Source organism: Lepidochelys kempii, chromosome 11 (genome assembly GCF_965140265.1).
Source record: "Lepidochelys kempii isolate rLepKem1 chromosome 11, rLepKem1.hap2, whole genome shotgun sequence".
NCBI classification, from domain to species: Eukaryota; Metazoa; Chordata; order Testudines; family Cheloniidae; genus Lepidochelys; species Lepidochelys kempii.
In genome coordinates this window covers 9,425,207-9,440,491 of record NC_133266.1, presented here as the reverse complement: position 1 = coordinate 9,440,491, position 15,285 = coordinate 9,425,207, and the positions used below count along the sequence as shown (strand labels likewise).

The 15,285-nt window shown below is 45.0% G+C and overlaps 1 protein-coding gene and 1 non-coding gene across 2 annotated transcripts in view; one reads left to right on the top strand and one right to left on the bottom strand.

Annotated features, from left to right (window-relative positions):
• CLASP1 (cytoplasmic linker associated protein 1) overlaps positions 1-15,285 on the top strand; it is a 267,087-nt gene that overhangs the window by 50,591 nt on the left and 201,211 nt on the right. The gene's annotated exons all lie outside the window — the stretch shown is intronic.
• On the bottom strand, positions 14,526-14,652 carry LOC140896011 (U4atac minor spliceosomal RNA). Its single transcript, XR_012154425.1, has one exon. It is a non-coding gene; the product is annotated as a U4atac minor spliceosomal RNA (small nuclear RNA).

Here is a 15,285-nt window from a genome sequence, read left to right as displayed (position 1 = left end):
GTGGCAAGTGTTGGACCTCAGTCTATTGTACGTTTCTGTGCTTTCAGTTTGCCGGTGGAATGATGTATAAATAACATTTGACAAACACTCTTAGGTGGAAAAACTTTTTTTCCCCTAAGGGCTTATATACACTTCAAATGCTACAGTGTCACCGCTGCACCATTGTAGCACGTCAGGGTAGACATTACCTATGCCAGTGGGAGGATTCCCCCGTTGGCATAGGTGATCCACCTCACCGAGGGGCGGTAACGAGGGCAACGAGAATCCTTCCATTGACCCAGCGCTGTCTACAAGGGGACCTACTTTGGCTCCACCGTGCCCCTCAGGTGTGTGGATTTTTCACACCCCATCCAACCTAGTGAATCAGACCTAATTTTCTAGTCCAGAGCAGGCCTAGTGTGTTATAGTAAGTCATAATATTGGCAAACAAAACCTAAGATTGGTGTTAATCTTGCTGGTGCTCATGTGCATTTATATCTAGAAAACCCACAAAAGCTGGACATTTGCAAGTATGGAAGTGAGCAGGTAAGGCAAGGTATATGAATATTCAAACACAGCTCACACAGTCCTTCTTTTACACATGTAAAGCCCCTTGGAATCCTTGGTGGAAAAGCAAGTTGTTATCCACTAGGCCACAATCTGTGCTTGGTATTTAATGCTCAATTAACCCTTGAAAGCATTTCTGTACTTAGGGCCTGATTTTCAAAGTTGCTTTGCCCTCCCCACTCCCATTGATCTTGACAAAGAGAAGGGAGTGCTCAGTACTTGTGAAAATCAGACCCTAAGACCTCTCATCTTTCTTGACGGATATGATTATATCTAAGGGGAGATCACAAAAGCTATAATTACTCGCTTTTCTCATAAATCCCAACACCAAAAGTCCCTTGGGACTAGTGGGAAAGCCTCTGTATTAAACATCTATGACATCATGAATGGTGTGAAGAAAGGGAATAGGGAAATGTTATTTACTCCTTCACATACAACCATATAGTTAATACTGAGTAATCTAGTAATCTGTTCTATTGGTAAATTTTCATTGCCATATGAGGGACCTTGAGCCTTCCCATAAAGAGCAGAACAGGAAAATGTTATCCATTACCTTCTTCTTTCATTGAAAGCATCTCCTTACTCTTCCATAATATATGTTCAGTGGAGAAGGACATGGCAATTGCACTGTGGAAATTTGCAGTTCTGGGTTGCTACTTGTCAGTGGGAAAGCATTTTGGAGTTGGAAAAGGCACCGGGGGAGGGCATGATTATGGAAGCGTGCACAGCCGTTAATCATCTCCTGCTACTCAGGACTGTGATTCTCAGCATTGTGCAGGACATGGTGGATGGATCTGCACCAATGGTGTTCCTGAACTGTGGTGTGGCAATAGACAGTAAGTGTATCCCTATTTTGGCACCAGCCCACCTTGCCACAGAGTACATCAGCAGAAAGGGCCACTTTTCAGTGTTTATGCAAGCATTGGTGGATGACCATGGATGCTTCACCAATAACGGTGTGGGGTGGTCAAGGAAGGTGCATGACACATGCGTCCTTAAGAACACAGGAGTGTTCAGAAAGCTGCAAGCAAGGATATGCTTTCCCGACTGGTGGATTACTATTGGCAATGTTGAAATGCCAGTAGTGATTCTGGGGGACCCAGCCTACGCTTTGCTCCCCTGGCTCATGGAGCCGGCCTCCTGGACAGCACCAGAGAAAGATTCCGCTGTCAGCTCAGCAGGTGCAGAATAACTGTTGAATGTGCTTTTGTAGATTGAAGGGATTAGATCTCAGTGAGAAAAATATCCCAGTGGCCATAGCTGCCTGCTGTGTCCTGCATAATGATTGTGAGGCAAAGGGGGAAAAACTGTCACCAGAGTGGATGGTGGTGGTGGAGCAGCTGTCTGCTGAGTTTGAAGAGCCAGACACAAGGGCCATAACAGGAGCCCAACATGGGCGTATGTGCTTGAGGGAGGGTTTGAAAGAGCACTTTACTGTGGCTGACCGTTAGGTTCTGTGCTGCTGTGTTCTCTGGGCCTGGAGCTTTGGGTGCTCCTACGAATTCGGGTAGTGCTTGCTGTACATTTATAAATGTTCAGTGGGTGTTTTCCTGAAGCTATGAATTACGTGTTCCTTGGTGTGCATTGACAAGGAGTGTTTGCATTGACTACTGCAGTGCATTCTGCAATATTTGTGGTGAACTAATAAAGAGAATTTGATTCTCCAAAAGTAGACCTTGATTGAGCAGGGAGAAAACAGCGCAGAAAAATCAACGTGCCAAAAAACCACAGGCAATGTTATACAAATTTGTATAACTTAACAGGGTAAAAACTTAAAATTAGAAAGAAAGTAAACATATATGTCCATTTGAGTGCACCCATTACTCCTGGGGGAGTTCTGCACCACAAAATTAAAAATTGTGTGGCAAAAAATTAAAAATTCTGCACACAATATTTTAAATTCAGCAAAATTCTGCATATTTTATTTGTCAAAATAACACTATATAATCATACCAGTTTCAGTTATTTTGGGAATTTATTTCAAGCTACCTCTCGGTAACTATGTCTGTAACAATACAGACACCAAAAAATAGCTCCAGGAGTTGTGTGTTAAAGAAACCCCCGTTTCTTTGCTCCCTCCGCCTCAGAGCCGAGCAGGTGAGCCAAACACCCACACCCCTTAGCCCCCAGAGTCCAGCTGCAGGTGCCCCCCCCAGCCCAGGTATCTGCACCCCATAACCCCCAGAGCCATCCATGCTCCCCCCCCAGCCCAGGTACCTGCACCACCTAACCCCCGGAGCCCAGCTGCAGGGCCACCCCCAGCACAGACGCCCCTACCCCTTATCCTCCAGAGCCCAGCTGCGCAGTGGTGCAGAATTTCCCCAGGAGTAGACCCATATAGTCTGTTGCACAGAGAACACAGCTGTGACTGGTGCCCAGAACTTGCCTGGGCCTGTGTGCCACTAACCTGCTTACTGCAATGGTGCCACCAAGCTTGTCGCACGGTGGTGTGGTACCCTGGAGGAAAAAGTAAGGTGGCGATCCCTAGAAACCTTCGCGAGAGGATTGCAGAGTACCTCCATGGAAATGTATCAGTGGGATAACAGAGACATCACTGTGCACATAGACAAAGTGCTCCATTTGCGCCCCCCACACCTAACCCAGCAGGGGAATGAAAACTAGATGCCAACTCTGCCTCTGTTTGTCGTCGCCTCTACCTCTTCTCATAGGAGTAAAACAATAAAAGGTCAATACCTTTGTCTTGTTAACTTGGGGGTGGGCTGGGTGCCATCTTTAAATTGAAACATTGTAAGGAAAAATGCATGCGCACACTTACACGAGTTCCCTTCCCCTTTGTCAGGCTTATCTGTGCTTGCCTGGTGGGAAGGGTTCTCACAACAAATTTTTGGGTGGCCTCAGAGTGCGGCCACCAACTCTCGCTGGTGGCTGCTCTGACAATTTTTCCTAAAATACCTCATTAGGTTTGGGAAAAACAAACAAATATGCACATATACATGTCCAAATCATTGCAATTTATTTATGTAGGTTTTTTTGCAGACTCAATGATTAAAATTAATGTACAGTTGTCTCTATTCTTTACTAGACCTAAACAGAATAGAAACGCAAATAAGATGCTTTGCATATTTTGCTTTGTTGGTTGCTTTTTTTAAAGACTTGCTAGCTAGTAAGTCTGCTACTGTGCAAAATGACATTTGTATATTTGTTAATATCACTTTTCACAGCAGATTTGCTAGCTGAGAGGCTGTTTAATATCACTTTTCACAGCATACTTACTTAGCCCTAGCAAACTGGGGGACAAATTAAGCCCTGAATGGGGAGTTGGGTAGGAGTGATGAGGGTGTGGGGTGAGCCCAGGGCGGGAGCCTGGGGTCCTGCTGCATGGCTGGGGACTGGAGAAGGCAGCAGGGGCGACATGCGGGGGGTGAGCCATGAGCCAGAGCCCGAAGATCTGCGGTTGGGGGATGGAGCCTGCTGCTGCATGGCCGGAGCCTGCCGCCCACCACCCCAGGGCTGAAGCCCGAGCCCCAGGAAGGTGGGGAACTCAAGCTTGGCCACCTGCTTCTACAGTGTTTGTGGCTCCAGCAGGGGACAGGCCCCTTGCGAGGGTCCGCTGCTCCCCACCCCCCTGCAAGGTAGTAGGTCACCCAGGGTTCTGTGACATTTGGAGAGGTGGTTTTACTGCCTCGCTGTAACGGGGCACTTGCATCATCCAGCGTCAAATTGAAATGTATGCACATGCACAAATAGGTTGACACAACGTGAATGACCTCAGCCTAACTTTGTAGTGTAGACCAGGCCTACGTCTGTCTCTGTACTTGGCCATTCAGGTGGCAGCAACAAAGTGCACAGTACTGTCAGTGGTATTCATTTAAGGATGACCTAAGTGGATTTTGACATCGAGGCAGTGAGCGGTGCTAGTGGATGGTACTGATTTTGTTTTGGTTTGTGTAGAGATTCTAAGGATTGCATTTTGACATGCACACGCCACACCTGATATGGAGCTGCAGTCTCAGGAGAATAGTTCTCAGTGAACAGTGTCACAGCCCCAAGATAAGGACAGCTGTTCTCTAGAGCAAGTGAGAAAGATGCCCCATTGCATCAGGGAATCTACTGGCTGCTGTTAAAATAAATAAATAAAAAGGCTAAAAATAAAATTAAACTGTGATCTGTGGGTGAGAGAGGTTTACAGTATGGTGCAGGGCAGGAAGCCACTTTTGTGGGGTTGTAACTCATGCTTCCTTCACTGGCAGACACGAAGCGTCTCAAGGGGGTATAGGGCAAGGGGAGGGCATATTAACCTGATCCTTTTTTCTGCTCAACCTTAAGGAGCAGGAGGCTTACCAGTCTGGGAAGAAACTGACAACTTTACCAGCCCCACTTGGCTTCTGTCTGCAGATAGAAATGGGACTATCCTGCTGGAGTTCTTTGGATGTGAACTAGCAGCTCAAAGCTCATGCTGTTGCATGAGTGACCCTTGAGCCAAGTAATCTACCATCTGTGCCGTCTTCCTCATACAGTCATGAGGACTATGAAGTTGTTGCATACACATTAGAGTGTAGAGGAAGGGTGGTGATTGGCTGAGTTACCTCTGATAGCACAGTGGTCTAGGGTGGTTGGCATAGCATAGGATTTGCCCATGTGGTATACAGCTACAGTTAGGCATGTAAGTTGTAAGGTCAAAGTGGCTAAGAACTTAAAAATTGGATGGTAATAAACCATGAAACCCAGTGACAATTGAACCTGAATATATTCTGAACAAAGAGAGTTCTCAGCTGTGCTTGTAGCTGTATCCATCGCTTCACACTGACGCCTAAGACACTCTAGGCTTGAGAGGGACAATCCTGGAATCTTATTATATAGACTCTGCCCTGTTGTCTTATCTCGTTATAAAAGTCCTTCTGCCTGATGATAATGCAAGCAGGGAAGACCATGGAAGAGGAGTATGTCAATTACAATTGATCAGCCTCCATAAATCACTAGATGAGTCATGGTGGAAGGAAGCATTGGTTTTGTGGTTAAAATGGGACTGTGTGTTCAAGGACCTCAGTTGTTCATACTCTCTGTGATTGTGGGCAAGTCAGTTAGCTTCTCTGTGCCTCAGTTTACCCTTTAGTGTATTGGGGATCATGCTTGGGTGCCTCAGACATGTTGTGAAGCTGAATTCATGTTTGTAAAATGTTTTGAGAGCTTTAGATACAAGATGCCACAGCAGGGCTAAGTAATGTATTATTATTAGAGCATCAAATCACTTAAATGATTAATCCATTATGTATATAATCAACATGCATCTTTGAATGCTCAGCTTTCTCTAGCGTTTTCCATCTTTCAGCAATTTCTTGCAACACCTCTGGAGGTAGGTGAGCATTATCTCCCTCATACTGATGCAGAAATGGAGTCAGAATTTTAAGAGATTTTTTTCCCCTCAAAGCCGCACGGGGAGTTGGTGTGCGGGCCAGGATTAGAACCCGGGTATTCCTGGATTCTAGTCCAGTGATCAGATCACAATTCTGGGCTGTGTCTGTGGAAGGAATATGGACAGCTGAGGTTGAAAGTTAGGTTCATATTCATTTTAGTGAAGCCAGGGGGTCATACCATTCTGCAGTGGCATGGGGGGACAGTGTTCCCGGGGCAATTCTAAGATGTGGGCCTGCAGTCGCACTGCTGCAGTGTTTTCATGAGGTAAGGAGTCGAGTTACCAGCTCTGGCCGTCTTCTAGTAAATTGTTTTAAAGATTTGTGAATACATTACTGTCTGAATTTCAGCCCCCCGAAATGGCTCTGTCAGATCAGCCCATGGGTCTCAGTCGCTTGTTACAGAGTCTGTTTTTGCACAGGGATGGCAAACATGACTCCCACACTAACCTGGAGTGACAGTGTCCTGCAGGCATGGACTGGATAACTGGGTGTAATCCTCCTTCCTCCCCCCCTCCCCCGACTGTAACAAGGTGATCTAGGCAGGAACGGGTTATTCATGAAACAAACCGTGCGGTGATATGCAGCCCGCAAAATGCAGGACAAATATCTGATAGCCTGTCCCTGAGTCCTGACCGGCGGGGCGCAGGCAGGCAGGCTGCCTGCATGCCATGGCCGGTGGCCCCATGCCGCTCCCGGACATGGGCAGGGCAGAGTGTGGCGGGGGCAGAGTGGGTGGGAGACTCTCTTTCTGGTCCTTATATGCTTTTATTCCTATTTTACGGGTGGGAAACTGAGGCCCAGAGAGACTAAATGACTTGGCTAAGGTCACAGAGGAAGTCTGAGGCAGAGGAGGAACCTGAACCCAGGAATTGATGCCCAAGTCCTAGGCTAGTGCCCTAAGCACTGGACCATCCTTCCTGGCTCTCAGAGGAAATTGGTTTATGCCCCAAAGCATGTATCTTAATTTCCCAGATCATAGTCTTTGGTTTTTGTACAAATGTCCGTGCTCATAAAACTATCCAGCCCTCTTAAAAGTCTAGTCCCTGTATTTTTGCAGGACCATCATTCTCAGCTGCATTTCCTTGTGCTTTTCTCAACTTCCTGCCCTTTAATTCCATCGAGTCTCTTGCTCATGTATTATGACAGCAGACTGCTCAGTTTTCACTGTGCTCATATAATACATTATGTCTGCGCCAGATCTCCTTGTGTGCGTTATGGCAGTTCCCAGAATATATTCCTGCAGGGGACTGACTCTAGCTACCCTTTTTATCTGTTTTAAACTGCCAACATTAAACAAATTCTCGACATCGTCTTTCTGGGATTTGCCTCAGCTTCCAGTGAATAACGTAAAGCTCTGGAATAAGTCTCGCTCCCATTGGATCGATAAAGGAAAGGGGGAATTTTCCACATCAGCTTTTGAATTTTTTTGAAAAAATTGTGTGATTCATCTAAATGTGGTGATTTAGTCATCTCATCACAGGGTCACGCCACCTGTTCCTGGGGCTCCTACCAGACAAAAGAATTGGCCTCCGTGCTTTGTCCCTTTGCACCATCGCACTGTGACAGGTGGGGAGAAGTGGAGACTCTCCTACAGGTGGGATGTGGAGTGGTCCCATGAACTTTGGAGCGGGGGAACAGTTCCTAACTTGTAGGCTCCACTTCCCATTTGTATCAAAGCTGTGATTGGCTTGAGAATGGCAAAGAAAACAGTGAGCTCGGGGTGGGTGGGTGTGGTGAGAGAGGGGAAGATGGGGAAATGAGCTGGTTGTTGGTCTCTCCTCTCTGCCCTTACCCCCAGAGCAGCTCTTGGTAAAATTGGTCCTGTGCTGCTCCTGGGCCACCAGGAAAGCCCTTGCCGCAGGAAGTGAAACTGAGTGGTGGAATCACATCAACATCACTTCCTCTAAGTGCCATTGGCACTCTATAGTCTGTTGATCTGCCTTAATGAGGAGGACCAGAGGTGTGATTCTCGTGCAGAAGTGAGAGGAATAAATGTGAGGGATGGGAAAGATGGAGAAGCAGGAAAAAAAAAAATATGGTGAGAACAGGAAGGGAAGCCGAAAGTAGCAGGGATACTTTGGGACCAAATCTGGACAGACCCTTGCAAATCACTCTGCCCCACTATCCTTCCCCTCTGACTGAAGGAGCAGCAGGGATGGGTCTGCAGGGAGCAACAGTCAGCCCCCATTAACTGGAGTAAGGGATGCTGCCATGCCTGTTGGCCTTTGAGGGGTTGCTGGAGAAGGTAAAAGGGGCCCAGTGTGGCGGGAGGAGAATTTGGGATTTTTATAGATGTTGCTGGAAGAGGAGAGGCAGCTCGGACAAAACGAAGTGATGGAACCTGGGAAATGGAGTATGTGAGGGAGAAGGGTTAAAACACTGTTCAGTCCTGTCCACTGGGCACTGCCAATCTGAACTGTTTCATGTGCCATACTGAGATCCTGCAGTACCAATGTTTCCCATAGTATAGGCAGGATCCTAGACTTGTATGGTCTCCTAGGTTGGGATCACAAACTGGTTTGGAAGCCCCCAGTCTTATGTGACTTTTCAGAGTGGTAGGCAGATCTTCGTTCCTAGGGCTTGTCTACACAAACATTTACTCTGTGGCGAGCTGGGGTGTGAGACTGCCCTGCGCTAGCCTGCCACACACTAAGGGTCTGCACGGATCCTGCTGATGCACACTAACAGTTTGTTGGTGCCTTTTAATCGCATCCCGTTTCAAAGTGCCTTTGTCCGCTGCTCTGCAGACAACAAAGTGTCCTCCCAGCAGTCCATAGTGGAAGTCCTTGCTCTGGATGGAATGACTCAAATCAGCTTAATTTTAGATATGTGCAGAAAAGCAGCAGAGAAGTTTAAACTTCTGGGATGATTTTTTTTGCACTTATCCAAATTCAGAGCAGATGGCTGGATCCTTGTCAGCTTCTTAGAACACAAAAATGTTCGCCTTGGCGGAGCGTTCGAAGGGAAAAGCTGCCACAGCTGTAACCCTGTTGCTGCTGGTGAGAATGATCTCTGGTAAGTGACAAATCAATGGATCAGTCACTAAAATTGATGGTACTATTGTATAGTAACAACTGAAGGCCGTTTCTGTACCATACTTGATGCTTAAGCCAGAATGGAGGATGTCCAGTGCTTATATAGAGAGAGACTGGGCATTTTCTGTCTGATTTTCCTCACTCAGCCATTGATTTGATCTGTGACTTGGTCCAAGTAGTTTATGGCTTGTCTACATTAGAACATTGTACTGCTTTAACTATACGGGTATAGGTAAAGCGATATGATCCCGCCAGTGTGGATGCAGTTATACTGGTATAAAGGTGCTTTATGCTGATGCAGCTATTCCCATATAGGAAAGGGGATCATTATACTGGTATCAGTCACCTTTATACCAATAAAACTGTGCCTGCACTAGGTCATTTTACTAGTATAACTATAATGGAGAAAAATCCCACCCTTAACAAACAGTTATAGCAATACAAACACTGTGTGTAGACCAGGCCTCAGACTTCAGTTTTCAAGTGTCCTCTAATTTTGGGTGCCTTTAGATTTTGGTTGCCCAACTTACACCATTAGGGGATGCTCATTGGCTCTGGAAACTAGGTCAGAGATGCATCAAATTGGGTACTCAGAAAGGGAGGCCTCTAAGTTAGTGAACATTTGAAGATGTAAAATGAGGATAATACTTCTTTCCTCAAAGGTGTGAAGCTTACGGTTTGTGGACAGATGATAATGTTACCTAGTGCTCATGTAATACTTTTTGTTTGTAGATCTCAAAGCACTTTCCAAAGGAGGTCACTACTTTGCAGTCCTACACCGCCGTATATCAGAGAATACTAATTATTATTTTGAATTTGTCAATATCTACTCATTTAGCCAGCTGAATTCTGGAAGGCACAAAACCTTATCCTTTTCGTAATAATTCTTTGCTCTTGTATAGCACTTTGCACTTGCAGATCTCAAAACCTCATATGTAAGAAGTTCAGCATCATTATCCTGATTTTACAGATAGGGAAACTGAGGCACGGAGAATTCCCGGAGTTGCACAGCAGGCTGGTGATAGAGGGAGGAACAGAACCCAGGTCTCCTGACTCTGAATCGTCTACACTGTGCTGCTCCTCCCCCCTTTCTTTTTCTCTAAGCAGGGCTCTGAGAGCACATTTAGGTGCATCTTCCTTTTAGTCATGCTGGATCTTATTGACCGTTTCTGCTATGCCTGGTAAACGCTTGCAGTTATGCTGGAGTGATGGTAGCCTATGTGTCATCTCCACTACACAGGGCTGCCTCCAGGCTTTTCAGCAACACCCAAATATTAAAGGGCAGCCATTTTGTGAAGTCCTTTGAAGGCATTTTTTGATAGCTTGTAAAAAAGCATGAGATGTGACTTCCCTTTCAGCATTGGGAAGGGGGAATATTAAATTCTGGTAATTGACAGGAGCCTAGGACGCCAGGAGCAGACAGTGCTTTGAGTGTGAGCAGTTGGAGAGCAAGGCAGAGAGAGTCCGCTGTCAGCAATTAGCTGCTACAGCCGATACTGGGTTTTTTTTAAAAAAAGCCTCAGCAGATGGCAAGTGCATGAAATTCTGTTTGGCACGAATTGAGTATTGATAAGTTTGTGGAATCCCAGCAGCCACCACACAAGCATCTGCCAAGGAAGCAAGATAAATGGATGGGTGTATGTGTCTATGGAGCTCTGCACTGGCTCCTAATTGACTCTATTTGTCCTGAATTCAAGGTCCTTCAGAGCTCTTGATGGGTTGGATATGGATTGCTTCCCTCTCTCTGGCTCTCTCTAGAGGACCAGTACAGCTAACAGGCCTCAGAGTGAAAGCCAGTGGCAAAAATATGTGTTTTTTTTTGTGGAGGGCTGTGGAACTCCATGCCACTGGAGATCACAATAAGGTTAAGTCTTGCCACTTTCTTTGATCAGGCCTTCTTTCAGTAAAGAAGGCTAGTTCATTGCTGTCCCCAATGTAATTCTTCAGAAGCACTGTGCAGAGAACTGTGCCTTCTCTACATCAAAATTTGATTTGCTAATTCACGTATGTGGTGCCACAGGGAGGAGGGACGCATTAGAAATTCATAGCCAGATAGAAATAGTACAGGCAGGAAGATCATCTCCTTGCCACTCATTTCAGTTGCCAAACCTTCCAGCCGCCCCTTGTCCCATGTGCCAGACTCCCTTCACACCAGTTTCTCACATAGGACACCGTTCAGTGTTCTTAATTCATTCCTGGTTCAGCCAAAGCTTGCAGTGATGTCACAGGTAAACCGGGGTAACCTACACCAATGCAAGTTGCATTGCACTAGAGCAAACTATGTCTACATTAGGGGATTGTACTGGTGCAGCTCCAGCCGTGGCTAAAATCCCATGACAGTAATATTAATAATACTTAGGTCTTATATAGCACTTTTCATCAGAAGATCCCAAAGGGCTTCATAAAGGAAGAAAGTATCATTAGCCACATTTTACAGATGGGGAAACTGAGTCATGGAGTGATGAAGTAATGAGGCCTAAAGAAGGCTGGATGGGGCCTATAGTCAAGATCTTACCCACTGCAATCAGCATCTTTTCAGCCACGGGTGGCTTTTCAAACCCTTGATAGATCTTGAGCAGGTCCAGTGGGACTTCCCAGGTGTAATATGCTGACTTTTCTGCCCCTGCAGCCTCTTGCAGCTTTGGGAGTTGGGTGAAAGATCATGTGTGGTAATCAAATCCTGATATCCGGAGTGGCAAACAATAGCACGGGGTCATCATCACTACAGATTTTTAAATAGCACTGTAATTACAGTGGTGGTTTGGGTCTAGGGCTAATTTTAAATTCTGATTAGAAATACAGATAAGTAAAAGTCTTAGGAGGCTTAGCTGCTCTTCCATTGTCTGATCCTAGGGGCTGGGGGAGGGGGCGGAGGTTAATTGTTGGTTTTATATTTAGACTGGATGAGTCCCACTCTTGTTCCTCTCACTTTCCCAAGCATGTTACAAGGCAATTAAAGTTGGATGAGATCGGTGCCTGACTCCCTTCGGAACAGGACCTGCCATTGGAGCTGGAGTAGTGCTGAGAGTTCTGCGGATAGTGGCACACAGCATGCACACTGTTCCTTCTTAGCAAGAGATGCTGTCGTGTAACGTATGTCCCAGATGTGAGTGACTGTGAATGTTATCCAGGGTCTAAATATCTTGTGGAATTGCTTAAACAAGAATATTCTGCCACTCAGGCCTGGTCTATACCTAAAATTTAGATTGACCTAGCTTTGTCACTCTGGGATGTGAAAAATTCACATCACTGTGAAATGTTGTTAAATTGACCTAAGCCCTGGTAAAGACACAGCTAGGTTGATGGATGAATCCTTCTATCAACCTAGCTACTGCCTCTCAAGGGAGGTGGATTAACTAGAGTGATTGTGGACCTCCTTCCGTCCCTGTAGCAAGGATCTATGCTGCAGCTGTGCCGTTCAGTATCTGTATGTAGACAAGCCCTCAGCTGATAAGACAGTTTCAGGATTCCCTGGGGTTGCGTTTTATGTAGGACCTATGCTGTTGTGCTTTGCTGTTGCACTGCCAAAAGGAGCACAGAGTAACTGACGGAGTATGTGGATAATGGTAGGGCCTGATCCAACTCCCTTAGAAGTCAATGGTCAAACTCCCAGTTGCTTCAGTGGTATAGAGCCCAGTCCCTGGTGCACAAGTATGGATGTGAAAATGAGCCAATATAGGGGCAAATCCTTTGATGTAGAGGAAAGGACCAAACAAGGCAAAGACCCTTTACTTCCTAGAAAAAACGACGAGGAATCCTTGTGGCACCTTAGAGATTAACAGATTTATTTGGGCATAAGCTTTCTTGGGCTATAACCCACCATGCATTTGATGAAGTGGGTTATAGCCCACAAAAGTGTATGTCCAAATACATTTGTTTGTCTCTAAGGTGCCACAAGGACTCCTCATTGTTTTTGCTGATGCAGACCAACACGGCTACCCCTCTGAAACCTTTACTTCCTAGGTCCTCCTGCCAGCATGCAGAGTTAAAAAACACACTTTATAAAGTATTTGACTGTGTCCCTTTAACTGGTGGAAAAATACTTAACCAGTGGGAGATGCTTTACACTGATGAGCTGGGTAGCTGGAAGTTACAGAAGATTACGGACTAAACTAGCAGCGCCTGGGCTTTTTCCATTCCAACTCCCCAGAAATTGTTGTTTTATCTCATTTCACATCAGTGTTTCAGTTTAAACTGGATCTGCATCCTTCATGTTACCGAAAGGGCTACTCCAGTTTCTTTTACCTAATCATGGGTGTCTCTACTAGCAAGCATACTCATTAAGAGTGTTTCATCACCAAATCTTTGTATGCTAAGTAATTGCAAAAACAGCATAAGCACCAGTAATTGCCAAAGAAAGTGAAAACACTGTATGAAGGATGGTGATTGAATGATTAAATGTATAGAGGTTTTTATTAGCGTACACCATAGTATAATAGACTTTGTAATAAACTTAAACTTTACTGAGAGCCCAAATGTGCAAATTTATATTTCTTATTGCTCATAGTTCTTTGCATGATAATTTGCATAGACCCCTGTTTGGAATAAAATTAGAAACAGAGTGAAAAACACAGGGCGGAGACATGGAGTCTGGGCAGTTTTTCTGCACAGAAATTTGCAAAACACTGGACTGGGTAGTGTATTTAAAAAACAAGCACCCCACCCGCCTCACCTTGCTCTTTCGTTCCCAAGTGGGTAGTAACACACGCTGATGTAATGATGACATGACTTCATTATCATAGCACAGCCCTCTCTTCTCTTTGATCATCCTTGTAGTGTCTGTATGTTATGGGAACCTTTTTGCCCTCTAGGCTGAGGAAGAGTTTTCATATTAAATTGGAATACTTTTCAGATTTATTCTGTAAACTCTGTCACATTTTATAAGCAAATGTATCTGGGCTTTATAAATCACAACATGCTTAGGCTGCATAGTACTGCGGGTAATTTAAGGTATTGCCCTGGAATAGGAAATCTGCAGGGAGAGACTTGCAAAGAGAAATTTTAAGGAAGCTTTATAACAAACGTAAGTTTAATTAAACATTCCTAACAATCATAACTCAACCTTGCAGAACTGTTCTTGTTTTTGCAATACTGAATAGGTAAACTGAGCTGTCTGTTTGGGGGAATAGACAGTGTGTATGTTGCTTACAAAGAGGGGAGCAATTATTGCTGATTCCTGTTTTGATGATTTGCTAAAGGCATCTTTTCAAGGCTTGGTTAAAGGGAATAAGTGAAGTAGATACACTTCGGTCTTGAGCTTAAAATGGTGAGTTTAGCAAAGATCCTTGCGCCATCTAGTGGTTATTCTTCTAATTACTTGTTCTGTATAGAGAGAAACGGGAAGGTGCTTTCCCGATGCACGTTTGCCCCCTCCCTCTCCGTTTTATTCTTGCAAAGATGATAAAACGGAGGGTGGGGAAAAATAATCCGTAATCCACAGAGTCTCATCGATACCGGCTAAGGGTGGTGAAAGGAAAACAGAAAGCGAAACACAAAGGATTTACATTAAGCAGACCCAATTAATATTAATCTGTTTTTACAACGAATTAGAAGGTTGCATCAATGAGCAGGTTCCAAAAATTGCACCACATTAAAGCAAAAGCCTCAGCGGGCGCTCATGTGTTGTGTTGGCGTTAGCAGTACTGTTCTCACTATACGTTCATTGAACAGTAACGCAACCCCAAGATAAGGACGGTTAGCGAAAGCGCCTAATGGGAATGCGGGGAGGGACTCTGCATGGCTAGTTCGCTTGTGGCGACGGCGTGTTTTGACCACGCCTTTTTCATTCGTGGCTTCTCTTAGGGACGGAGTCCATCACGGTACAGTGTCTAGGTCTGTCATTTTTATGTCGGTTAATGCCGTTTTAATACTTTTTCGGCCGACAGTCACGACTGTACCCATAATGCACTGCGCCACCTAGCGTGCTTATTTGCATATTCCGCTGGCGAACCTTCCTTCGGAGTTTCAGAGTAGAGTGAATGAACAGTCTCACAGCAAAGTTTGTGGCATTAAATGGGAATGAAGAAGTGGTTAAATGCATCCTTTTTTGCATTTTTCTTTGGGCTGATTGATATTTATGCACGCATTGATGGAACTGAGGATAGTAATAATAAATAATGATCTAAAATTTAGACAGCTTTACTAAATTTTTATGAAAGATCACCCGCCCTTTACCACAATGATGTTAATATGATGTTAATAAAAACAGACACGTACTTAAAACCAAACCACCAATTGACTGATATTTTACTTGCCCTAAGAGAGTGGGGTGGGTAGAATTTTGCCAGGCTAACTTAATATGCATAAAGCAGTTTACCACTATTAAAATT